Source organism: Anas platyrhynchos, chromosome 18 (genome assembly GCF_047663525.1).
Source record: "Anas platyrhynchos isolate ZD024472 breed Pekin duck chromosome 18, IASCAAS_PekinDuck_T2T, whole genome shotgun sequence".
Classification (NCBI taxonomy): domain Eukaryota; kingdom Metazoa; phylum Chordata; class Aves; order Anseriformes; family Anatidae; genus Anas; species Anas platyrhynchos.
In genome coordinates, this window is record NC_092604.1 from 174,418 (window position 1) to 201,312 (window position 26,895).

Genomic DNA, 26,895 nt, shown 5'->3' on the forward strand with positions numbered 1-26,895 from the left:
GCACCGGGAGTCTCCACTCCACCAGGACGCACACCAGTTACATCAAGCAGCTGATTTTTATGCTCCTAGACTAATACATATTCATTACTACTTCTAAAAAAATAGATTATAATTAGCTTCCGGGGTCCAGTCCCTCCTACTGGAGCATGCGCATCAGTCTCCTCTGGGGGTCTCTAGGGGTCTTTCATGCTGAAGGCTCGTAGTCTTCCTCTCACCCTTTGTACTTACTCGGCACTATTCCAAGTTTATGGAACACTCTCTACAGGTCTTGTCTCCCAGCCATCCTTCAGCTTCTTTTTCCTTCCTCTTAATCTCTTGGCCTCCTAGCCAGATACCAAAGATCCGCATAGTATCCCATAACAGTCACTAGTTGTTATCAGTTGTTCTGAAACTCCCAGACATCAAACACAGACAGCTTTCTTATTTGACGCTTCACGAGTAATTAAAACATTCTTCCCCAGCCATTCACAGACACATCTATAGCAGTGTTAAGTTAATCTCGAAGAAGACAGGAAAAAAAGGCTGTAACTGTTAGAAATAGAAGTCCAGAATAACAAAAGCAAACAGGTTCATAAATTTAGGGAGTGTTTTCTGAAGACCTGATAAATTGACTGGAATGAGGGGGAGACTGGGACACACTGCATCTGTGGTTCAAGAATTAAATTGCCAGTGCAGGACCCAGAGGCAGACAGGATTCAAACAGAATTGTTCTTTATGGACACGAATTGTTAACACATTCCTCACAATGCTCATCTTCTGTTGGTGATGTATGAATCTGAGTAACAGGTACTTTTGGCTGCAGGAGCTGTGTTCACAACTCTTACTGCTTGGAGCAGACTGCACAGAGAGTTGCACTAACAGCCTGCTAGTGATATGCAGATCAGAAAGTTGGGAAACTGGGTCATTTATGGGAGCTGTCAATCCATGCCATGATGGTGTTGCAACTTGGATTATTGAGGGATCTTTTTGTAACAGAGTTACTTACTTCCTTGACACATTAGTGAAAGTCTTCTCGCAAGACTATGGCTCTTGCTAATACATGACACAAATGGAAACAATTTCAAATACTTGCCAGCAGGCTTTGCTTCCTTTTACCTTCATGCGGATTTTTCCTGTAGCCTATGTAGTAGGGAATATTGTGTTCAGATAAATAGGGTTTGGGCAACAGGCTGTTATTTACTTCCAATATTTTACCGCACTTCAAAACTCTTACTTGAAAACTACTGTAGAAGTTGAAATGATGCTTCAGGTCATAGTTTGATCTGTGGAATTATGAAACTCCTTGTGGTATTTGATTAAGGAGGCATTGGGGAGGCATTGGGGAGGCATTGGGGAAGCAAGGACAATCCCCAGACAAGGACTGTATATCTCGAAACAAGACGCTGCAACTCACGATAAGGAAGCGGCAGACGGACAGAGAAACAAATGGAAGGACTATAAATCTCAAAACTGGACATTGGAATTTGTTATAAAGATACAACAAATGGAAGAATTAGCAACAACCAGCGCTTGCAATTAAGAAACATGCCAGCTCAGCAGATTCCTGACCAAAGGTGAAAAGTACACTGTGAGGAAGACTCGGGGTCTTCCTCCCAAAGACCCCTGCCCACGTCCCAAAGACCCCTGCCCACAATTCTTGGGAGGCTCTACGCAGGCGCAAGGTGCCAAAAGGCTAATTAGCATGAGAAGCGAGGGAAGGGGGGGATAGGTAAGGAATATGTATAGGCGCTTGTAGAATATTGAGAGATTGATTGTATAAATTCAAGACTGCTTTCCGCCTTGGGTATGCACGATAGGTGGAGAGATCCCCTGTGCATCATCCAGCGCTGCAATAAAGACTATACCACTTAAAGGAATTCCGGCTTTGATCTTTGAATCATATTTGAACACTTTCTTTCTGTGATCAAAAAGCTTCCTTAAACAAAGCCTCAAGCTCAATTACACCAGTGTGTTTTTAATTTTCTACGGCTGGTTATTTCTATAGCAATACAGAATAACACTGCTCATAATTCCTGAGGTGGGGGGAACTATACCAGCCTCTGAAAGGGTGCTAGCAAGCACCTCTAATTAGCTGAAAGCTTTTGAGGTATCATCCCATTGTTTTTTCAGGGAGGGGGGAATGGGAGCCATACTTTGAAACTGAAGTGCTAGGTGCTTAATAAAATGGGTCTGCCAGAATTGTAGGTGTGGTGCTAAAATATGAAGCCTGGCATGGTGGTAGGCCTTGGTGAATCACTGGATCCATCTTTAGGTGTTGCAGAAGTGGGATAATTTGATCCTGCTGTAATATGAATAGTATTGAAATGTCCTACCAACTGAATTAGCAATGTTAACAACTATCTGCGACTCAACTAGAAAATAACCTGCAATCTCACGTATTTGCAATTCACTTTATAAACTCATTGCCATCCATGATGATGATGATGATGTAGAAACACCGAATTCAGGAATAAGGTTTTGTAAATTGATATCATGTTGTCACTGTAGTATTTCAGTGAATTGGAACAGCAGAATTCCATGGGTAGTACTTGTTAAATGTACTTGTCAGCTGGGCTCTTAATTGCATGCCAACTACGATAAGACAGCAAAGGTATACTTACTGGTGTATTTATATTGGTGTATTTATAGACGAAAGAAGGGAGTTTGCAGCCACTTTATGTACCTGTGTAGAGGTTCAGCTACGTGTAATTGTTTTCAGATTGTATGTGCAAAAAGAAGGATTTGGCAGCATTAGCCACTGCTGCCACTGTACAAATAAAGACTGTTGTGCCGTTGTACTGTTTACATTAACTATAAATACACCACAGTAGAGAGAGACTAGAAATTCCAAGCTTTTACTGAAGAGTCATACTATAGTTCTTTTTTTTTTTTTCTTAAGCCAAGCACAGCAGGGAGTCTGCAGACAAAACTTTGAGTGTTGTCTGCTTTAGAGCAACATCCAGCATCATAAGTTCTTGTGGAACATGACTGAGCACTTTTATCTGGTGCTTTTTCTTGCTGTAAAGATGCACCTGTAATCTTTTCTCTGAGCTTCAAGTTTCAACATATTTCGTGTCCAGCTAGTAAGAGCATGAAGTCTCTCAACTTTAACTAATTTCCTCAGCTGGTTAACTATATAGTTATTTAGCATTAAAATATTTGTCAATGTATGCACACGTGTGCATATGTGCACAGTCTTGTCTGCACAAAAATCCAAATGTATCCTGTTCTGTCATTTAAAGAGTGACAAATATGAATTACTTATGATGTAGATATGATTGACCTGTATTTTCTAGATACATAGTTGTGGTCTGATCAGCTAATCTGAATATCAGCATCAAGTAGATTCACAGCTCAATGGCCGTTTTCTCCTAAGATGACCAGCTTCATCTTCTCTTCTTTTGAGAGAAATGGAGTTGAGTAACTTTGTGTGACGAGAATGCTCTTTTCTGTAACCTTTTTGTCTCCTGTAAACTTAAGAGTAGAGCATGGTTCTTTCATCTCTGAAAAGTGAAATGACATATTCCTTTTAAATCATTATTTTGGGGAATGGTCTCTGCCGTGCTATTGTTGCATGTTGACATACCTGAGTATATATGGAGCACCTATACAATTTTGGACTGGAGAAATTCTGGAGTTAAGTGGTAAAGAGAGCCTGTGGAAACTTCTGCAGAGTCTCATGTTCTTTTGTAATAGTACTTAATTAAGGAACAGATTTGTAGGTTATCTAAGCAGATAACTCAAGAACTTGTTTCAAACTCTAAAGATTCCTTTTGAACAGTAATTTCAAGAAGTATGTATTATCTCACTACACCTCTGTCATAATATGTCAGCATATCTAGATGTCTGTTTTCTATGAAATTTGTAATCAGAGATGGATATCATCACTTTCAATACTCTGCTAATTGACCAAACTGTGCATGGAAAAACTGCAGTTGGACAAACATAGATATACCCAGGATCTAGCTTTAATGTTAGGTAAATGATTTGATCTTTAGAATGGTGTCCCAGGGATGTACATGTTGCTTTTAGCTACAGGCAACAACAGAAGGCATAAGTGTTGCTTAGTTCCGTCTCCCCCCAGCGTATCCTCTGTGTCTTGCTGTAAGAACAGGTGAACTTGATGTTTGTGGACGGTACCAGCTGAAATGCTGGGTTCACCTCCCTGTGGAGAAAACTGCTTGCTGAATCTCCAGTGCATTGCAAACAAAATTAAACTTCTTGTAAAAGAAGAGATAAGGCTGCTTACCCCAAACTGGAGCTTGCGTATGTGTATTATCTACTTCATTTTTAAATTGTGTTTGTCAGGCTCTGGGGACGGCATCTGAAATAGTTTTTAAGCACTAAATTATTCTATTCTATTCTATTGTGTCTTTTTCCGCCCAGAACATGAAGACCAGCTTCTTTTAGAGCCACCTTTTTTTTCCACAAAATCTCTCAAGAGCGATTGTATTAGCCTAAAATGTGTTTGGTAGATTGTTTTTTTTTTTTTTTTATGTAATTCTTCTTTATTTACCTAAGGTAATACAGTGTAGTCAGTTACAATATAAATAAATTATACTGTATCTTTTTGATTTCTCCCTCATTCCCCCAATTCCAGCCCTGTCTTATGCTTTTTGAGCCAAAAAAAAAAACACTTCTGTGGTTTAATGATATGAATTATTGCTTGTTTGATCAAACAATGTTTTCATTCTACCTTCTGTGCTACTTTCCCAGGAAACTGATAATTAAAAGAAGCCAGCTCCCTAGAATTTCAGACATGGCAATGGAATCTGCTATAATCAGTTCAGTCCCTACCACTGCATCTCGTTTTGCCTTACTACAACTGGAAAGTGATACTGATTCAGAGCCTGGAAAAGGCAGAAGTGGCCGACGTGCTGGTAAATCTCTAGCTTCAGGGTGTAGATCTACAAATGTGAAGAAAAGAGAGAAAAGAAGAAAAAAGAGAGAACAGCAGCAGAATGAGGCCAATGATGTAAAGGGATTGTATTTTCAACAGTGAGTAAGGTTGTTGTCTCATCAAGAGTTTTTGCTGTCCCTGAAAAGTCATTGGTTTTGGTTTTCCCTGTGAAAGAAGAACTACTTAATCGCAGATTACATCTTTACATTGTCCTGTCTTCTGTTTCTGAAAAGTACTTGCATGCTTTAGGGAACTGAAGCTGGAAATACACCCTTTTGTTTCAGTCATTTCACAGCTTAGCTTTCTAAATGTCTCTTTGTTTATCAAGTCTTTAGGGTGGAGTAAGCTCTGTGCACTTACAAATTGCTAAAGCAGTGTTCCATGTCATGAATGGGACCGACTTGGTCTTATCTGTTGTTTTTCATATACAAATCGGACAGAATCCGTTCGCGTTTTGCTCCTTGAGCTCTGTCGGCATTGTGTCTACAGATGTGTCTGTGTGTGGACGTGTGCCTGGGCACTCCCGGCGGCTGCTGGGCCAGCAGCTGCGAGCAGTTGTGAGCGTGGCTCGCCTACTTGGAGACCGCTTGTGTTTGAGGGAAAACTCAGCCTTTACCGCTGAGCTCCACCGGAGCCGTGAGGAGACGCTCTCCTCCATGACGAGCGCGGCGATGGAAGCCGCATTTCGCACCCCTGCTTTGACCACAAGCAGACGGCCCCCTCCACCCTCCCCAGGACTCGAGGGCGAGCTGTGCGCGTCCCTGGGGGCCGGGGGCTGCCCCCCGGTGTCCCCTCACACCCACCCCTCAACCCCCGCTCCGCCCGCGCCCTCCTGCCGCGGGGGGCCGCTGTGCGCGGCGGGGCGGCGCCGCCGAAGGTTGCGGCCGTTGCCTAGCGAGGCGCTGTCACCAGCAGCGCGGGCGGCCCAGGCGCGGCCCGCCGGCCCCTCAGCCCGCCCGGAGGCTGCCTCCCGCCGCCCGGAGCAGGTTTGGAGCGGGGAGCGACGGGGCCGGGGCTGGGGCTGGGGGGAGCCGCCCCACAGCGCCGCTGAGCCGGCATTTTGCTTGGTGTTTGTTTGAGGAAGTAGGAAATGGGATCTCTCCCCTCCTCCGCCCCTCCCCTCCCGCGACTGGTTTGGGTGTCATTTTGGGAGGGGGGGGGAGTCAGTAAGTTTTCAGTATGTGCTCGTGATTGCCGTGCCCTTTCTGAAATGAGCAGGATTTCAGGCTCTTGCAAAGCCTCCTTGACTGAGAATCAGCAAGAGAAGAGCAGAAGATGTGTTTGGGATCCGGCAGCATTTGATACCCATCGAGGCTTTGGAGTGTTTCTGGTAGACATTTGTAAAGAAATCCTATTCGATGCTTCTTCTTGTGCTTCAGAATTAATCCGTGGGGGGCAGTATAAGGAGCCATGGTTGCTGAAATATATAACTAATAAAAAATAGTTCCATATGGGCATAAAGAGACGGATTAAAATCAGAGGAATGCTTGGTGTGTAGTAATCACAACTATTTAAAATCATACCCCCCATGTAAGCAACACGACAGCTTTCTGTGCTTCTGAAATTCTAAATACTTGGCCCTTGTAAGCAGAAGATGGCTTTCAAGCACGTGTGTGTCTATAGGTATTAATTCCGGATAAAAAGTTTTTTTTGAATAATTTCTGTTGCCTATGCATCAGTACTGTAGCAGTGAGAAAATAAGGTTCATTGTAAGTCTATGCTTTATCAAGAGTTCATTAACAAGATCTTACAATATTGTTGCTTCATCCGGCAGTATAACGTCCAAACAGAAAGTCTGACCACTTTCAGACCAAAGGTTAAGTCTGCTAGCTTAGAAGGTAATAGAAGCAAAATTAGTTTCTGCACTGGTTTAACAGTTGTTAACATATCTGCTTTTTTATCACAGTTCCTTTCCAGGGTGTAATGTTGCTTATGTATTCTTTGGGAAACTCTTCAACATTCTGCTTCAGCAGGGAGTTAATTCTTTCTTCTTTAACTCGGAAAACATTTTTTCTTAGGTGCAGAAAATTGCAAATGAGGTGAACAGAGGAATTGTAACAGATCTTCCTGAATACTGAGTGGGGAGCACAGAGATGGAGGCCGGCATGGAGGAGATCCTGGTTAAAGTTGCAGTAAGGGTCAGACCTCTGCTTTCCAAGGAAGTACTTCATAACCACCAAGTATGCGTGAGATTAGTCCCAAATACACAACAAATAATCATTGGGAAAGACCATGTCTTCACTTTTGATGTTGTATTTGGCAAAAACTCAACCCAAGAAGAAGTTTATCCAGTTTGCATTAAACTTCTTCTAGTGTCTTTGGCTGAGGGATATAATGCTACAGTATTTGCATACGGACAGACGGGTTCTGGGAAGACTTACACCATTGGAGGTGGTCACATTGGTACGTTGTAAAAAGTCTTTTTTTGTGTGTGTGTGAACAATGTAGTTCTGCAAATTAAGTATTTAATACATAACAGATGATGCTTGAGAATTTTTAAGAGATAATGAAAAAATGCATAGCAAAAAAAGACATATATATTCCAAAGTTTATGTGATGGTTGTGTTCTAAACACAAATTCTGTGTCCATTAGGCTATCCCAAAAGTATGAGAGAAAAAAAAATAAAAAAGTGCTCTTTCCCATTCTCTATTCTAACAGGCAACTTACCCTACTTTCTGAAACACAGTGCTTTAGAAATTTTGGCTCCATTTATCCTACTTAGAAAGTATCTGCTTTAGGTAATTGTATGAAGCAAACTCACTCTTGGACTTTTTTCAGAGACTGACAAAGAGATTTCATAGATAAATTTCATGGAATAGAATCCTAGAATGGTTTGGGTTGGAAGGGACCTTAAAGATCACCCGGTTGCAACCCCCTGCCACGGGCAAAGATGTCACCCACTAGACCAGGTTGCCCAGGGCCCCATCCAGCCTGGCCTTGAACACCCCCAGGGACGGGGCATCCACAGCTTCTTTGGGCAACCTGTGCCAGTGCCTTGCCACCCTGTGAGTAAAGAATTTCTTCTGACGATCTAATCCAAATCAACCCTCTTTTAGTTGGAAAGCCATTCCTCCTTGTCCTATCATTACACCACCTGCCAAAGAGTCCCTCCAGAGTCCCTCCCCAGCTTTCCTGTAGGCCCCCTTTAGGCACTGGCAGGCTGCTGTAAGGTCTCCCCAGAGCCTTCTCTTCTCCAGGCTGCACAACTCCAGCTCCCTCAGCCTGTCTTCGTAAGAGAGGTGCTCCATCTCTCTAAGCATCCCTGTGGCCCTCCTGGACTCTCTCAAATACTTCCACGTCCTTGTGCTGGGGGACCCAGAGCTCCAGGTGGGGTCTCACGAGAGCAGAGCAGAGGGGGACAATCACTTCCCTCCCCCTGCTGGCCATGCTGCTTTTGATGCAGCCCAGGATATGGTTGGCTTTCTGGGCTGGAAGCACACATTGCTGGCTCAGGTGGAGATTCTGATCAACCAACACCGCCAGGTCCTTCTCCTCAAGGCTGCTCTCAATCTGTTTTCTGTCCAGACTGTAGTTGTGCTTGTAACTGTTCCAGCACAAGTGCAGAACCTTGCATATTGGCCTTGTTGAACTTTATGTGGAATTCAAATTTTGCTTTTTTAAAGGCAGATATCTGAAACTCTACTATTCGACTTACTTGGTATTTCCAAGTCAGTGTTCCTCAAACACCTGAGACTGGAAACTACTATTTTTCTGTATTAGTTCGCAGAAGAATTCTTCAGCTTCTGCATGTATACAGTTTTGCTTTCTGACTCTCTCTGGAATCTTGTATCACCAGCTCTGGTTATCTTCCCTTCCATATGGAGAAGTCACAATTTGTTTGTCTGTTCTGCTGAAGAAGAGAGAAGAAGTGGAGTAGCAGGAATTAGAAGACTATCTGGATTTTTCTTGGTCCTTGATTCTGAATTCGAAACCCTGAAAATGATGTATTCATTCTTTCTGCATAAAGGATTTGCAGTTTTATCATTAATTCATTAGCAAGTTCAAAATATTTTTTTTCTTCTAGCGTGATTTTTTACTAATTTAATTTTCTTTTAGTCTCGTACCCGCAGAAAGTAGTAAAGTTCTGTATCATTTCCATGCATTTCTGATCAACAGAAAAGCAAATCTTTACATGAAAACTTGGGAAAACTGAGCTCTTCCTATTCCTTATTATATTGAGTGATAAACCTCGCAGACTTCTCTTTAGTTTTAGTCTTTGTAATTTGTGTGACAGAATGACTGCAAGTGTCTGTGAAATCTGTGTTTCTATTTTAGCATCAGTTTCAGAGGATGAAAAAGGCATAATCCCACGGGCTACTCAGGAGTTATTTCAGCATATTTCTGAAAACCATAACATCGATTTCCGTGTGAAGGTATCTTATATAGAGGTTTACAAGGAAGAACTTCGAGATTTATTGGAGTTGGAGACCTCTGTGAAAGATTTACATACCCGAGAAGATGAAAAGGGAAATACAGGTAGGATTTCAGCTCTAGAACTTCGTGCATTTGATTTCTGTTGTGTGCACAAATTACTGTTTCCACCTGTTGAAAAGAGAGCTTACCGATGACTAATACTAGACGAAGTCACATTTTCAAAATATCAATTCAGTTTAGCTGATCTGAAGCAGCCTTCATTTGAGATTCCTATGAACAATATCAATGTTCCTCCAGAAGCAGCATCAGGTGGTAAGGTAGTACTGTTACTGTTTCTGCAAATTCAGCATAGAAACACAATTGTGCATGATTATTCAGTTGAATGAATGCTTTAAGATTAAGCCTTTGCTTCTCACTTCAAAGTTATATTTGTTAAGCTACTTATGCTGTAAATATCTGCTTCCATTCCACTAAGAACTATGTTCTTAACATAGGCTGGGAGTCACTTTTACTACAAACTTTCAAAATTTCTGTCTTTTTTTTTTTTAACTGACAAAGTAAGCTTTGAGCTAGGTTTGCTCATACTTTTTTTCTAGATAGCGCTAGGTTGCAAATTGCATAAGACGATGTGTAAACACCTAAGTCTGTGTATTCTGTTTACGATATTGTTTCAAATGCTGTGACAAAATACACCCATATATTCTATTTCTGCAGGTTTCAGATGTGCTGTACTTCGTGCTTTCCACATACTGTTTTAATTTATTTAGCTATGTGCTACGACCTTATAATAATGCAGGCTTGTATGCTTGTGTGATTTGTGTTTATAGATTGACTCTTCATAATTGCAGTAAACTTTTACTGAAAAGTTTAAAATTAATGTAATTATTCTGATTTTCTTTTGGTGTTTGAAGTGATTGTTGGTGCTAAGGAATTCCAAGTGGAATGTGCAGATGAAGTGATGAGCCTGTTGGAAAGTGGCAATGCATCTCGTCACGCAGGCACAACACAAATGAACGAACACTCTAGTCAATCACATGCCATTTTTACTATCAGTATTTGTCAGAAACAATCTGCAGAGTCTCAAAAAAAAATAGTGATCCACAGGATTCATCTTGGAAATCAGTCCAGATGATTGCTTCAAAGTTCCATTTTGTGGATTTGGCAGGATCAGAGAGGGTGACAAAGACTGGAAATACCGGTGAAGGATTCAAAGAATCAATTCAAATCAATAGTGGTTTGTTGGCCTTGGGAAATGTCATCAGTGCGCTTGGAGACCCAAAAAGGAAAAGCGTACATATTCCATACAGGGATGCTAAAATCACTCGTATTCTGAAAGACTCCCTAGGAGGGAACGCCAAGACTGTCATGATAACATGTATAAGTCCATCCTCATCAGACTTTGATGAATCTTTAAATTCGCTCAAATATGCAAACAGAGCCAAAAACATTAGAAATAAACCAGTTGTCAACTACAACCCCGATCAAGACCGGATTGATGAAATGGAACTTGAAATCAGATTGCTCCGAGAAGCTTTGCAGAACCAACAAGTTGGTAATCAGTGTTGACATGACTTAAATCAAGAAAGAACCCGAATCAGTTTGCTAGAAGAACAGCTCACCCGGCTTCAAGCTCAGTGCTTCAGCTACAGAAACTGTTTGGACGAAGCCTTCCCATTCCTTGTTGATTTGAATGATGATGTTAGCTTAAAAAGCAGGAAGCTCTCACCGTGCAGCAAATTGACCCTGGAACTGGCACCATGCAAGAGCCCCATCATATCACAATTCTTCAGCTGAGGAGAGAACTAAAGAACTGCCAGGTATTTCATTCTAAGTTGATTGTTTAGGTACCTATGAACAAATCAGGAAAGCTAATGTGTCTGTCTTGTAGGGGGAGGAGATAGAGTTCCAACAAGTTAGAATTTTATAAAATCAACCTATTTTCATTTTTCACACTGAATTCTGGTAAGCCTGTAGATTGTTACCTTGCAATCGCATACACAAATTCTGGCTTTTCTTGGTTCTCATCATCCTAAATTACAGCTCTGTTATTTATTCTTCATTTTTTTTCTCTGGCTTATTGTAAAGCTCTGCTTCCCAGGTTCAAAACAGTGTAAGAGCTGGGTTTAAACTGAAAGATACCCAGGTAAGCATGCCATCCACAGCTAGGAGGAGATGGTTAGGGAGATGCTAAAATAAACAGGGCAATAAAGGCTCTTGAGCAGCTCTTAAGAGTTGTATTTACTTGAAAGATATAGGTTGTACAGAAAAGATACAGTTGTACAGAAGTATCTGTCTTTAGAATGGTAAGGCATAGTGTGTCCATACTTTGCATTTGGCTCCTAAAGGTTTTCTGGAAGGCCAACTACATTTGGAAGTAACCTTCAATCACTATTGGATCACTTACCCAGAAAAACATCTGAAAAAAAATAACATTATAATTTCTTTAATCTTTAGGCTCTTCTTGGAGATGAAAAATGAGGAGGGCCATCCTTATTTTTTTGTTTGAGAAGTGTATTATGATTGATGCTGAGATTTTACAGCCACATCTCACAACACACCGAAGAAAGTAATTGGATTTAAATACCCACTTTGTAAGGTAGTGTTGGTTATGGGTCCATTATTTCCTCTGGGAGAAAGAAACTTGTCAAAACAAAATCAATAGATGAGAAACAGAAGTAAAGAAACGACTGGTGGAAACCACTTTTGAAGGGAGCAGCTGATTCCCCAGAGGGCCATGCTGCCATAGCCACAGGGACCTTGACAGCCTAGAAAGGTGGGCTGACAAGAACCTCATGAAGTTCAGCAAGGGCAAGTTCCGAGTCCTGCACCTGAAGAGGAACAACTGCAGGCACTAGTGCATGCCGGGGGCCACCCTGCTGGAAAGCAGCCCTGCAGAAAAGGAGCTGGGCGTCCTGGTGGCCACCAAGTTGAACATGAGTCAGCCATGTGCCCTTCCTCCTAAGAAGGCTAGTGGTTTTGTTGGCTGCACTAGGCAAAGTGTCACTAACAGGTCAACAGATGTGATCCTTCCGCTCAGTGAGGCCACAGCTGGAGTAGTGTGTCCAGTTGCAGTTGCAAACTGTATTTTGTGGTGCGTTATACACAGCATAGGCAGCCAGTCAAAAGAGGAGTCTCCCACCATATTTAGCATTGATGTGGCCTCACCTTGAGTATCGTGTGCTCAGGGGCACCCCAGTTGAAAAAGGATGTGAAGATAATTGAAAGTGTGAAGAGGAAGGCAACAAAGCTGGTAGAAGGGCTGGAAGGCAGGTCCTATGAGGAGAGACTGAGAACACTTGTGTTGTCCAGTCTGAAGAATAGGAGGCCAAGAGGCGACCTCATGGCTCTCAGCAACTTGCTGAGGAGGGAAGGTGCTGGTCTGTGCTGCTGGTAACTGAGGGAAGAATGCATGGGAATGGCACAAAGCTGTGGGGGATGTCCAGTTCACGCTGGACATCAGGGAAAATTTCTGTACCATGAGGATGGTCAGACACTGGCACCGGCTTCCTAGCGAGCTGTTTGGTGCCCCATGCCTGTCAGTATTCAGGAGGCGTTTGGGCACTGCCCGCAATAACATGCTGTAACTTTAGGTTAGTCCTGAAGTGGTCAGCCAGTTGGACTTGATGATCTTTGTAGGTCCTTTCCAACTTCTCTACTGCATTCTGCTTGATTCTGTTCAGTTCCGGGCTGCCCCATGCAAGAGATTCAGGGACATAATGGAAAAAGTGCAGCAGAGGGCCACAAAGATGCTTAAGGGACTGGAGCACCTCTCCAATGAGGAAAGGCTGAGAGAGATGGGACTGTTCAGTTTGGAGAAGAGGAGGCTCAGTGGGGGATTTTAGCAATGTCTTACAAATACCTGAAGGGAAGGTGCAGTGAACGTGCAGCCAGGACAAAAGGCAGTGGGCCCAAGAGCTTCTAGGCTAACATCTGGAAGCACTTGTGTACTGTGTGGTGGCCGTGGCTGTGCACTGGAACAAGTTGCCCAAAGAGGTGGAGTCATCCTCTGAGACCATCAAAAGCCACCTGGACATGGTCCTGGGCAACCTGCTCAAGGTGGCCTTGCTTGAGCCAGGGGTTAAACCAGGTGACCTCCAGAGGTCCTTTCCAGCCTCAGCTGTTCTGTGATTCTATGGTGGGAGAATTTGCCATATATACGTCCCAACTTTGCAATTCCAATCACATCTTTGAACAACAAATAAATATATGTATGTATTTAATTTTCCAACTTCAAGAATAACGATGCCTGCTTTTCCACTGGCTGAATTTTCCTTTTATTATCTAGCAGGCTCTAGCTATGGATGAGGAAGTATTCATCCAGAAGGATCATGAATTGAAGATATTGCAGAATCAGATAAAGACATTAATACAGGAAAATGAAGAGCAACTGGAATCTTTAAAGAAGGCTGAAGAAACACATAGATTACAGGTATTTTTCCTCTGGCATATATTACATGTATCTATATCGAACCATCCATCCACTATAGGAATGTACTCATGATTTCAAGACAGATCCTTCAGAATTTTTTTGGATGTAAACACCTACCAGTCTTACAAGCACCTTGTTTGAATTAGAGCTGTATTCCCTAATGAGCTGAGATCATCTAGTGGGTGAATCACAGTACTGTGATTCCTGAAGTTTGTGGATCAGCCTAACTGTGCCACAGCCTTCCTGTATGATATTAAGTGATTCATTCACCCTCTCTTTGCTTCCTGCCTTCCTCCAGATCTGTGTTGTTGCTAAGTTGTTTCAGGACGATTCATGATTTAGGACTTGAAAGGCTTTTAAAGCTTGTTTAGAATCTCAAAAAGACCATCAAGTTCCTACATAATGCTTTAATTGAAAGGCTGTGTAGAAACATGCTTTGTTATATCTTTATTCAGTGTGAGAGTAAAGTATTGTTGCCTTTTGACTTTTTAAGACAGAATTTCATCCTAGTATTCTGAGAGTTTACTATTACAAGAAGCTGAGTGACACAGTGGAAACACTGCTTGCCTCCTTCCCTCTCTAGATCTTGTATATGCTAATGAAATTGTAATGGGTAGTAAGTGAATAGCATTTCAAGATCCAGGAGACCATATATAGGATAGTTGATAGATCTGACTTTATAGGATGATAGATCTGACCTTTTTTAAAGGGAACAGCATAAACATGGCTAGTTAGTACTCTTCTCCTTATTCTCCTTATTCTCCTTTTCCTCCTTTTTCTCCTTTTTCCTCTTCTTTGCTGATGGCTTGGGGAGAGTCAATGAATGAAAGGTAAGTACACTGGTCACCATCTTTTCCTTCCCTCTGTAACTTTTTTTCTGTTCTGTCATCTCTGGATAGGCTTTTTTTGTGTGTTTTCCTTTTTTAACCCATACTGCATATTGTCAGCTTATTAGACTGAAACAATCCATGCTTCTAATACCCATAGATGCTTATATACGATTATGCTTATAATTGTATCTTATGGAGGATACGAGGCAGATGATATGAACAGAAACAGTTGTACTGTAGGCAAAAGATCGCAGCTCTCACTTTTACTTAAAAACAGAAAAATCAGTATAATAATTAAATCAAATGCTTGTGTCAAATGGCTTAAAGTTGTATGCACAGGAAAGTGTCGTTTCAATGATACATGATAGAATAAGAACTGTAAAAGTAGCATGTAAATGTTTGTACCCATGTATTTATGTAACAGGTTATGCACTATGGGGTTGTATGTACAAGGGCATAAGGGACAGAGTCTTATAGGGATTAAAAAAAAAAAAGTTGCAAGGTGGAGTTGCCCATTACTACTTCCACAATCATAAAATGTATGGTATTGACATATATATTCTTTTTGCTATGACACAGAAATATTATGTATTGTATTCCAACAAAATGTCAATTTGTGGGGCATTGTCTATGTATGGGGAAAGGACTTGCAGTCTAAGAAGACGAGAAAAAAAGAATAAATAAAAAATATATGATTCAAAGTAGGAGAATGCATACTTTAGTTAACTATCTCTAGCTGTTATTCAAATTTCCTGTTGGTAGGCAAGATTTTCGATGTATTCTGAAAGGAACAGAGAAGACTGAAAATTGTATGGTCTTGGCCTTATGGATAAATCAGTTCAGTGAAGATACGTAATTTTGAACAATGCACAGAGATTGCTGTAGGAAAGGCAAGTAAGTTCTTCAAACTAGCATTACCGACAAATTTGAGGCTGGGTAGAAAAGAAAGTAACGGTTGATACAGGGGATCCTGGGGTCACGTCCAATTTTATGAATGTTAATTAATAAAAATAATCTTTCAAGTTGGACCGCTCCAAGAGGAAGAGGAAGCCTACATGTATGTACATTTCATTCTTTAAACTCAGACCATGTGCTTCATTTGAACATTTTTCTTGAATTACCGTTTTATTTATCCATGAACACACAAATAAGGCAAGCAAGGGCTGATAAATATGTCATCTACTTCTCACTAGATGTCTAAATCTAGCTGACATAATTTATATAGGACAGGTCCTTTAGAGACAAAAATGTCTCAAAAAAATGATTGGAGTTTGGGGAGAGGTAAGATTCTACCTGTCATGCCAGAGAATTTTCAGTTTGTTGCAGAATTTGCCTGTGCACTGCAGAAGAATTTAGAGTTGGTGAATGATATACAAGAAGACTGACCTTTATAATGAATTTAGAAAGGTATGATGCAAACCTGATGATCAGCAACCGTTTTTGTTTTTGTTTTTTTCATATGAGAACGAAAAAATGGTGGAACAGCAAATCCTTATTGATCAGCTAAAAGAAAAAATACAGAAGTTTATGGTTGTGAAAACTTGGGACTTCTCAAGTGCTTGTGGAGATGGGCCTGCTGTTACGGCATCTGCAAGAAGGCCATACAGTGTCCCACTCACAAAGAGTCTGCTACACTCCCTTTACCCATCTTCAGGGACAGAGACACGAAAGGTAAGGTCTACCTAAGCATTACATTTTTTTTAACAGTTATCGTTCAATAATTCTATTGGGCGTGACAAATTATGGTGACCTATTGTCAGCTGCTGTTTGGCTTTGAAGCATTTTAGCATTGAAGACTGAAAAAGTACTTTCGAATGTCTTGCGACACACGCTATGTCCCAATTGTCCAAAATCTATGGGCTTACATTTTGAATCCCAGAATGGCTGGAGTTTGAAGGGACCTTTAAAAATCATCTAGTCCAACTCTGCCATGGACAGAGACACCTTTCACTAGATCAGGTTGCTCAAAGCCCCATACAAATTGACTTAAAACACAGAATTTATCACAGTCATAAAGCTGTAGTCTTTAGTGATCTTTTTGTGCAATGTTTAACAGTTCAGATAGGAAGCATTCCCAAAATGAATGATTATTCTGTACTGATAAACTGAACATTTTGGGTAATAAGTTGGTAACAGTACCTTCTTTTGCACTTGGGACAAGTGTTCTAAGCAGAACCTTCTCTTGCAAAACCTTCTGGTACACAGGTACTCAGAAATATTATTTAAACACCTGCAATTTTGCATACAAGGTCAGGTAGTGAAAGACTTTTAAACTGAAATACTATTGGAATATCAATAAAGAATTACTGAACTATTCCAAGTGTTTTTTGGGCGCTTTTTGGCAGGTGTATACCAGTCCCCCTGCTTTTTCCCTGGCTCGGATGATGGCAGGATTCCGTGCTCATAGCCAGATTATACTGAGCTACATAGAAGATCGAGATGAAGTCCTTCACTGCCACCTCTCTGATCAGAGTGATGAAGAGAAAGAAAATACAGACAGTCAAAAGTAATTTCATTTTTTTTTCTTATTACTTAATTAAGTAATTTTTTCTTTAATTTTTGTTACAGATAAATATATAGCAAATATAATATTACTGCCTAATCCTACTGTAATGTGAGGCCATTTGTGATACTACTTAAAATAAATTTGCAGGACCAACTAGGCATATTATGAAACTAGTTTAAAAACCACATTTTTTGATGCGATAAAGATTGCATGATCTTTGTTTTGGGGACATCATCCAACAAGATCAAGCAAGGGAAGAAGAAGGTGCAAATGCTTATGTAAGCTTTCTCAGTTTGGCACTCTTCTTTTTAATATCATGTACTTTATATAAAGTTAAAAGAAAAAAAAATCCCTTTGTGTTTAGAATGTATCATGTTTTCCATTCTTTCTTAGGCGTTCAATAAACCAAAGATGGACACGAAAACAGGCTTCTCTGTGCTTTCCCTTTGAGCAAAGTGACATGAAATGTCAAGTTGACAAGTCCAGCTTATGTGACAAATCTGTGCCACAGACTGATACAGCCACAGGTAAAATGGAAGTCATGAGAGTAAATTGTATTAGATATAATATTAGAATATGCAATAATGTCTTTATCACATGTAATTATTTTTCTCATCAAAATGTCTTTATTTGCTACAAATACTTTTTTCATGATAGCTCAACATAAATTTATTTTTAAATTATTTTCCTTTTCCTTTTCTGAAATTGACATCAGTGACCTTAATGTTTAAGTACTACTTACTAGCGAGAAAGCACTTGACATACAAGTCTAGTACTAGTTCAAGAAAAGGAAACATGCTATTGTTTCATCAGAGATGCACTGAAAATGCTTAAAAAATATATTTTTTTCTCTCTCAGGTTAGCATTCATTAGCATTCTTGAAATGCTAATGCATGCTGTCATTTCCATATTTAGACGGCAGGGAAAAGACTCTTTGCAATACTCTCTCCGTTTGGCTCTTTCACTTCATTTGTAAGAATTCTATACATACTGTATTTCAGATCACTGTCTTTTGGCTAAAGAGTGTATTCCTTTTATTCCTTTTTTATTCCTTTTTTTTTTTTTGGTCTCCACGTTGTTTTGTTTTCTTTCAAGGTGAAGAAATCGACTGCCTCCAGAAAAGTCATATTTTTAACATGCAGAAGTTAAAGAATTCAGAGTTGAGACTCACTGAGGCCAAGCAAAAAATGAGAGAACTTGCACTTAACATCAAAATGAAAGAAGAACTTATTAAGGAATTAGTAAGAACAGGTAAGTGACTGAAAAATTGAAATGAAGACATTCAGAAATAAGCAAGAAAAAAGACACAAAACTTCTGAAGACCTGCATATCTTAGTTTTTGGGTAATTTTCTTCTGCGGGAATACTTCTGGTAACTTACAGTTTCCTAACTTCTATGAATTACTTGCTATGAGTGCATTGAAGGCTGCAAATTTTTATTGTGTCCTACTCAGCTGTGATCTGCAGATTTGTTTGTTAAATATTTTTTTGTGTTTTGTGGCTTATTGTGTTTATCCACCTATAGTGTAATTTTTCACGTATGCTTAGTGCAACTGATCTCTTCATGGACATGTGTTTGTGACCCAGTGTCTGGGATAGGAGAGAAGATACGACACTGTGCTGGCTGCTTGCATTGCCATCATAGCAGTAGAGAAGCAGGAGTCAGAAGTAGATGAGAGAAAAGGTCAGTGTCCCTGTTAGCCTATATCATTACACACCTGTCCTGATATATATATGCTTGCCAGAAACTTATCATTGTGATGACCCTAAAAATCTGTGCTTAGTTGTTTCAATCACACTCTTCTAGTGTGTACTTATTCTCCTGAGGCAGTCTTTTGGCATTGAGAAACATTGTGCGCCCCCAGTAACAGTACTTACGGAATCCCAAACAGAGCAAATCAGATTGCCCGAACAGGGCAAATCAGTAGAAACACAATCGAGAGTTTTTTGCTGATTACCAAGTTGAAAGCTGAGAAATATGTAGCATATTCTTCTGGGGAAAAACAAACAAACAGACAAAAACAAAACAACAACAACAACAACAACAACAAAAACATAATAATACAGGCAAGCTATTTTGTCAAGGACTGCAGTAGGCAGAAAATTTTCACTTGATGTGGCACGCAGGTGTTACTTTCTTTGGTGACATCAGATGGTTTATGAAGAGTTCAGATTTAAGATTCCTTCGTTCATCTATATTTCAGTGTTATAAGGGAGCTGTTTGTTTAGGTTTGGAAAATGTCTCAGAAATTTTTGGTTTAATCAGGATGAAGTAAGTAACGATTCAATTACAGGTTTAAGTAATACATTGCAAATTATTATCTTGCTGTTTTAAAACTATTTGGATATGATGTCTTTAAGGTAAGGATGCAGAGTCTGTAAGCAGGCAATATTCTTTGAAGATAACTAAACTGGAGCAAGAATCCGAGCAGGCCAAAATGGAACTGGCCGAAACTCAAAAACAGCTTCAGGAGCTGGAGAATAAGGAGCTGAGAGAGCTTCCTGAGAAAGCCAAGCTGCAAAGAGAGTTCTGAAAGAAGATGGATGCAGCTAAGCTGAAAGTGCAGGTATTTCCAATATGACCATTAGGATTTGCAAATTCCTGTCTCAGCATCACCTTTGAAATCCGTACACTCTGCTTGTGAAACTCTCACCAGCTTCACACAATTGAAGCTAGTTGGATTGAAGTAGCCAATGAGAACCTTCACACAGTTATACCCACTACTATTTAACAACTAAGTAGTTAGATAGTTCTGTCTTTGATGATTTTACGAAGGCTCAGAGACCTTAGAGATAATGTGTGATTGTTGTGGCAAAATGTAGCAAGTCTTGCTCACTGTCCTAACTCAGTGAAATAGAGAATTAACCTGAGTCAGGTTTTAGTTTTAAGTTTTCCTGTTGTTAAGCTGAAATTTTCCATGAACATTCAGGTCTTACAGAAGAAGACGCAAGACACTAAGAAACTGGCTTCTCTATCTAACCAAAGTGAAAAACGAGCAATAGAACTTGAGCAGAACGTGGCTCAGATGAAGCATCAGCAGACCCTGTTAGAGAAAAGACTGCGTGAGGAGAGTGAAAAAAAGAAGCAACTAGAAGCAGAGCTTCAGCGGGACCAGCTACAAATTAAAGTAGGATTCTTTCTGTTTCCTTACGACAAAGAATAAGATCAACCAGCTTGACCTTTGTTTTCCCAAAGGCAATGTACTATACTACCAGATTTTGTCCTTTTAAGTAATTGCTTACTTGACACTGAAGAAATTGTGTATAAGTATTTTCACAGAAATCTTCATTCTTCCTTTCTCTTCAGCTATGTTTTTAAATGTTATTATGTGATGTCTAGCCCTGAGTTGCAATTTTGCATGTAAATTAGTTCAATATTTCTGATTTCATGATTGTGTAGATTCTGTCATTAAATGTGTTTGAAAAACACACTGATTGAGGCAGAAAGAAAGTTTTGTTTGTTTTTGTTTGGAGGAACTTCAGCTTAAGATGGAACAGCAACAGAAGATTCTTAAACTTAAAGACAGAGAGATTGCTGCATTTAAAAAGAAGAAAAATAACTCGGTGGGGACTTTACAGAAATCAGAGGTAGCTAATCTATTCCAAATCTGTGTGGACACTGAAAAGAAAGGTGTCTTTATTCACCCCTTGTCATCTTTGTAAAGTGTTTGGAAGAAGAGTATTCCATCCTCCCTCCCCTGTTTTTTTTTTAAATTGTTATTTTTTTGTTGTAGCAAAAACTGAGACAAGTCAAGAAGCTCTTTAACTGGTTTTGAATGAACGAAAGGAGAGGGCTGTAATGTCTTTGTTTTTTCTATGACTTGTCAAAGGTAGTAATTCAGATAGCTGGAAATTCAACGAGTTTGGTTGTCTGGTAGGCTTGAAGGTGATTCTGATGAGCTCTGTTATAAATGTTGCACGGTTTGTTTGTTTATTTCTTTTCCCATCTGACAAATATGACAGACGGCTATGGTTTTGGTTGTTCATGACAGTGTTAGAATAGTAGGTTTCCTGTGCAACAGTGCTACCTGCATGATTTCAGAACTAGACATTGGAACATGAGAGTTTCATGAGTTAACCAAAGTCTTTAGAGGTGAAAATCAATTTAAAAAACGAAATAAAAGCAACTTCTTAGCCATACCAGCAATATGCCCACTGATAAACCATTGCTTCAGAAGAGACTTATAATAGACTCTGCTAGCAGGATCAGAACTCCCATTTTTTCTTTCTTTCAGCATCACAGTTTCTCATCACAATGTGTTTTTCCACAAATCTTGGTCTTGGGCAAGAATCATGCAATGAGGATGGGCTAGCTGATTTCTTGTGGTACCTTTCAAACTTAGTTGTTGTCATTCTATATATGACATCTATTTCTATAACTGTTTTTAGGAAAATAATACATTTCCTTAAAAGCATCTGATAAAATTGTTTGCATAAGATGTAGTAATATAACATTGCTGAGCCTCTCCTTAAGTCAGTCCTATTTCTGTATTATCCTGAATCAGGATTCTGTTGAACACTTAATGTTAAGAATTGAAATGTTGATTTCTCACGTTTTATCAGTTACTCTAAAAGAGGAAAAACATAGTCATAAAATTCTGACCCAAATAGTCCTCGTTAATGCTCTCTGGATCTCTGTTTAAATTGTAGAAGTTAGAAGAGCAAAAGAAATGGCTGGATGAAGAAATGGAAAGAATTCTTCAACAGCACCAACAGTTAGCGGAACTAGAAGAAGATTTAAAGAAAAGAGAAGCCATTGTAGCTAAAAAAGAAGCATTATTGCAAGAGAAGAGCCTCCTAGAAATCAAGAAACTGAGATCTAGCCAGGTGATTCAAGAAAAAAAAAAAAAGAAAGAAAGAAAGAAACTTAACACAATTGTAGAACTGCCTGAAAAGACTATGGGAGGAGGGCAGCCGGATAACAGAAGAGGTTTAAGCCATGCGACTTGTATCTCTAGCGCTGCCATTACATTATTGTGTGGCTTGATCAAATCAACATTTTAAACATGAGTAATAGAATGTAATAACCTTTATTTACATGATATCCCTGAAATTCTAACAACAAAACAAAATCTGACTTCCAAAGTTCTGTTATTGCAGCACATTAAATAACGATATCTAAAAAATTGCTCAATGCCTGCAAAGTAGAGAACATGGCAGAGAAACATTCTGTATTATTTACTTTGGCTACTGAGAAACAGAAATTGAAATGTCATTGTCACCGTAATGACTAACTCATGTAAGATATGTAGAAAACTGCACATTGCTTTTCTTTGTTTTCTTTCATCTTTTGATTAAATAGTAAATTTTATGGTAGCTGTCTACTTAGCCTAAATGGCGTCCCTTTACAAGAAGTAGACAGGTCTTCCACATTAGGATGCGACAGTCTCATGTACATGTTTATGGGGATGGAGTTTTATACTTACGGTTTCTTTCATTCTTCCTCTTATTTCTTTCTCTCTCTCTCTCTCTCTTTTTTTTTTTTTTTTTTAAAGGCTTTAAACAAAGATAGTATGAAATTGTCTACTCGCTTAAGTATGCTGGACCAGGAATTGTGTGATAAAGGTATGCAGCTTCAGGACAGCACTACTGAAGATAAGACAGACATTCTGGAAAAAATTCAGGTTCTTCAGAAGGAAAGGGATCAGCTACTCAGAAGAAGAAATAGTGTGGATGAGAAACTGAAAGAGGGTAACTGAAAAGCGTTGTCAGCTGAAGTAAGTAACTATCTCTGAGATACATCAAAGTTTTAGGCAATGTTGTATAATAAAGTATTCCAATCATGACCTAAAATGTCTCCCAGTATTAGACAGTAGAGAATCAAGGAACTGAGGTTGGGTGTTTTTGTTAACAGCCGACATGAAAATACTGCTATAATGGCACTACTTCCATAACAGTGAACAACATATACTTTCAGAGGGACTTACTTACTTTAGCTAGAGTCCGGACAAATGTCGCTGGCCTAACAATTCTATAATTAGAAATAATGAAACAGGATGTCCATCAATTTATCTTAGGCAGCTATTTTCCTATCAGGACATAGAACAAGGTGAAGTACTCTAATAGTGATGTCCCTTGATTTTTTTTTTCATAGGCTTTTGTGAAAGACCAAACCTCACCTGAAGGCCTCCATATAGTTACAATGAAAATAAGCCATATTGTGGATGTTACACACTTGAATTGATCAGTATAATTAAGTTGAAGATTGAATAAATTGATGTAAAATACACAGATTTGTTTTAGGTCTTGAGAAGCAGCAGTTGGGGCCTATTACTGAGCTGATAGCATGCCAGAAAGAATCCTATTTGCTTCACTCCACAGAATCTTCTGCAATACTTCAGGGCGTGAATTTCTGCCACCTTCCTGCACAGATAATGGTCACCAAACTGCTTACAGATCTGATTGGTTCATTAATCGCTAATTAGAAAACTAGTTCAACTGAAAAAGTAATAGAAGTCATCAAATTGTGGGGAGGGGAAAATGGAGGAAGAATAGAATGTAGGCTTTTGTGGTGATGAACCATTTGTTTGAACTCTGGTCTGTGGAAGGGATATCAAGACATTTCCTGCTTGCTCCAAACAGGTTCTAGATTTGTACTCTTCCTCTTATTTTTCCCATTCCATTCTCTGTACTACTACTAGTTAGTCTTGCTCTTAAATTGAGATTCACCTTTGAGAATGAAGTTAATGTCTTATGCACACAAAGATTTGTTTTGTACTTTTTATACAATCTCACTCCTGTGTTTCTGTGTAGGAAGAACATGTCCTTTTGCAGCTGGAAGAAGGAATTGAAGCCCTGGAGGCTGCTATTGATTACAAGAATGAAAGTATTCCGAGTCACCAGTACTTGCTTAGATCCTCTTCACAGATCCTTTCACAGAGTGAGGATAATGGAATAGGAAAACTAGTTTCCTTGTCTGCTGATGAGCTCAGAGCTATCCTCTTCAAATACTTTAACAAGGTTTGCTTTGGCTAATGATCAATATTTTATCCTATTACCTGTTATTGCGCTAAATAGTTAAAGGAAATAGTGTCAAGAAGTAAAGTCAATTTAATCCACTTTCCTTGAAAGCCTGCTTAGGTTACTCACATCTGTTGTTAATTTGGATATTTTGCATCTTGACATCAACATAAAAAAGGATGCTTTTCTATTACTTGTTTGTATCTTGTTTTGGTGTCATTAGCTTAAAAGGTGTTGCAACTCTGGAAATTTCCTTGCTCCTTTCCACTGCTTTATGCTGCTAACTTCTCAAGTAGCAACATATTTAAACAGTGGTGTCGTATTGAAATTCTTCCCACCTGCAGTCTTTATCAACCTCAGGATAGTATTTCTTTTTTCCAAATCCATTATAAAATCTTTCTGCAAACAAGCGCTTACCACCATATACTGAAGAATCGTAATGACACCTGGAAACATAAAAAAGAAATGCATTAGGACTTGGTGTCTCTCTTTGCCCATGGGTGAACCTTGGGTGATTTTGTGAACAAGTTGTCTGTGGTACACAAATTGGCAGTTTTCCAGAAACAGGAAAAAAACTCTTGCATCAGTTTAAGTTCTGCACAGGGCATTAAAAAATCCACTAGTCCATGTGATCAAAATCTACAGAGCTCAATTCTGAAGTGTGAACTCGTGTCAGCAGGCAAATCTGTTTCCAGTATAAGCTTACAGCTTATACAGACAATTGCTTTTGTATCCATTCATCTATTAAGCAGAACTGTAAAAGCATTTGTTGAAATGGTTTGATAGAAGTGTATTAGATTGTCTTAGATTGTTGGCCTGCGAGAGTCTGAATGTAAATTACAACTGCAGACTGAAGAACAGGAGATGAAGGTCATAGACCAGGAAAATATAATACGTGAATTGGAATCTGCACTTGAGCACATCAAATTGCAGTGTGACAGGCAGCTGACGCTACAACACAGAGAACATGAGAAAAAACTACAGTTGATACTGCATCATTTCAAGGGTGCTTGTTTGTTTTCCAAGGGGAATTGTACAGCAGATATTATCTTTAGTCACTGTTGAGAAATACTGTGTTTCATATGAAAGAAAAAAGAAGGTATGAGGTAGAAAGATAACATTTTGGCTGTTACTAATTCTGATGTCGTGTAGGATGCTGATGAACAGACACAAGGTGCTTGTATAAAAGAAAAAAGCTGACCATTTTTAAAAAACGGTCAGAATTGTCACATTTTTATATTCAATTTGTTGACATTGGAAAGGTGAAAGATAGCAATCCCCTTGATCTTTATCCTCTAAATGCTCCTATTAAAATGGAGAATTGGGGTTGGCATGGGCTTTTTGCTCCTCTGTCATACTAGTTTAAATGTACACCCTGAAAGCAGAGTGTCAGCAAAATACAGGACATTCTCTAGCTGGGCATCTTGATTTTGGCACAGAGAAGTGAAGTGAAGATTTGATTCTCATACTAGTTTTACTTGCCCTAGAACAAGATGGTGAAGGTATTGCAGAAACCTTGAAAGAGTATGAAGTAAAAGTCCAGCAACTGGAAAAAGACTTATGTTATTCTAAGAAAACCAGCAGAGAGCTGAAGAAGAAATTGAAGGGCTTTTTTGGAGAGTCACCCCATCAACTAATGGCACCTACTAAATGTAAGTACATGATCTTAAAATGCTTTTGTGTTTGTCAGTAGATTATTTGAGGGGTAGCAAACAGACAGAAATATATCAGATAGACATAAAACTCATATTTTTACTGAACTAACTCTTATCCAGGAAGGTACTACATCTCCCCTCACTTGCAAAGGAGAGACAACATCAGTTTGTAATAGAGGCAGTGGTATAACACTGTTCTAAATTCGTGTTTGGTTTTCTGTGGATTCGAGCATAATTTCAGAAGCTACAGTCTCACACTGTTGTGGTTGAGAAAACGGTATTTTATGATCTGAAAGACTCTGAATGGCATTATAATTAACAAATGTGTAATATGCTATGCTTTTAGATGCCAGTATTTTAAACAATCAACTTGATTTTGCTGCCAGCACTTGATTTCATAGAAGTTATTTCTTGGAAGATTGTCAATGAGGAGGTCCATACTTCCAGTTAACTAAAATCATTCTTTATTAAGGTTAAAAGACCTAGATATTTGTAGTAAGAAGACAAACTTCCTAATGTGATCTATGCTTTGACCAAAAAAAAAAAAAAAAAAAAAAAGGACCAACAAACAACTATGAAAAGATTTTGAATGAAGTAGTTCTAGTGTAGGAGCAAAATTGGTTTAATCATTGTCATTATCTTGGTTGTCTTACACCTCACACTGCCACCACCACCACTTCACACGCACAGTGCAGCCTTCTTGGCCCCGTGTTTCGTCTTACGGCTCAGCGTGACTCATTCGTCCTCTTAACTGATGGTTCTATTTCGTCACACTTGAGGTAGTGCCATGTCTTTGTAACACGTAGATGCTGGTCACATATGCATCTGTTGCTACCAGAGTGAATTGAGGTTTAGCTCTCCAGGCAGGATAATAAGCCTAGAGGTTCATTACTCGAAAGTATGCTGTGGCGGTGTGAACATGAATATTGCACAGGTTGGACTGTAAATGAGCATGGGGAAGATTATTCTGTGTCTAATACACAAAGAAGCATGTAGTCCAGGACATGTTTTGCTGTGAGGAAACATCCATCGCAGCCAAACTGTAGCGAAATGTAGAAGGGTGAATGTCCCTGTGAATTTCTAACTTTTCCAAATACATATGTTTGTAACGTTTGTAAGAAGCGCTCAGTATTTTTGTATAATTACCTTTAGTTATCTCTCCTCTGAATATATTTTGGGGCATAATACAATGTAATAAAAAAGTGATGAGCTTTAAAAATAACAAAAATCCCTGTGTACATTAAAGTCACATTCAAAGACTA

The 26,895-nt window shown here is 39.4% G+C and overlaps 1 pseudogene; it reads left to right on the forward strand.

The window, feature by feature from the left end:
- Positions 1 to 4,485: 4,485 nt before the first annotated feature.
- Positions 4,486 to 26,895, forward strand: LOC139998634 (kinesin-like protein KIF27; annotated as a pseudogene).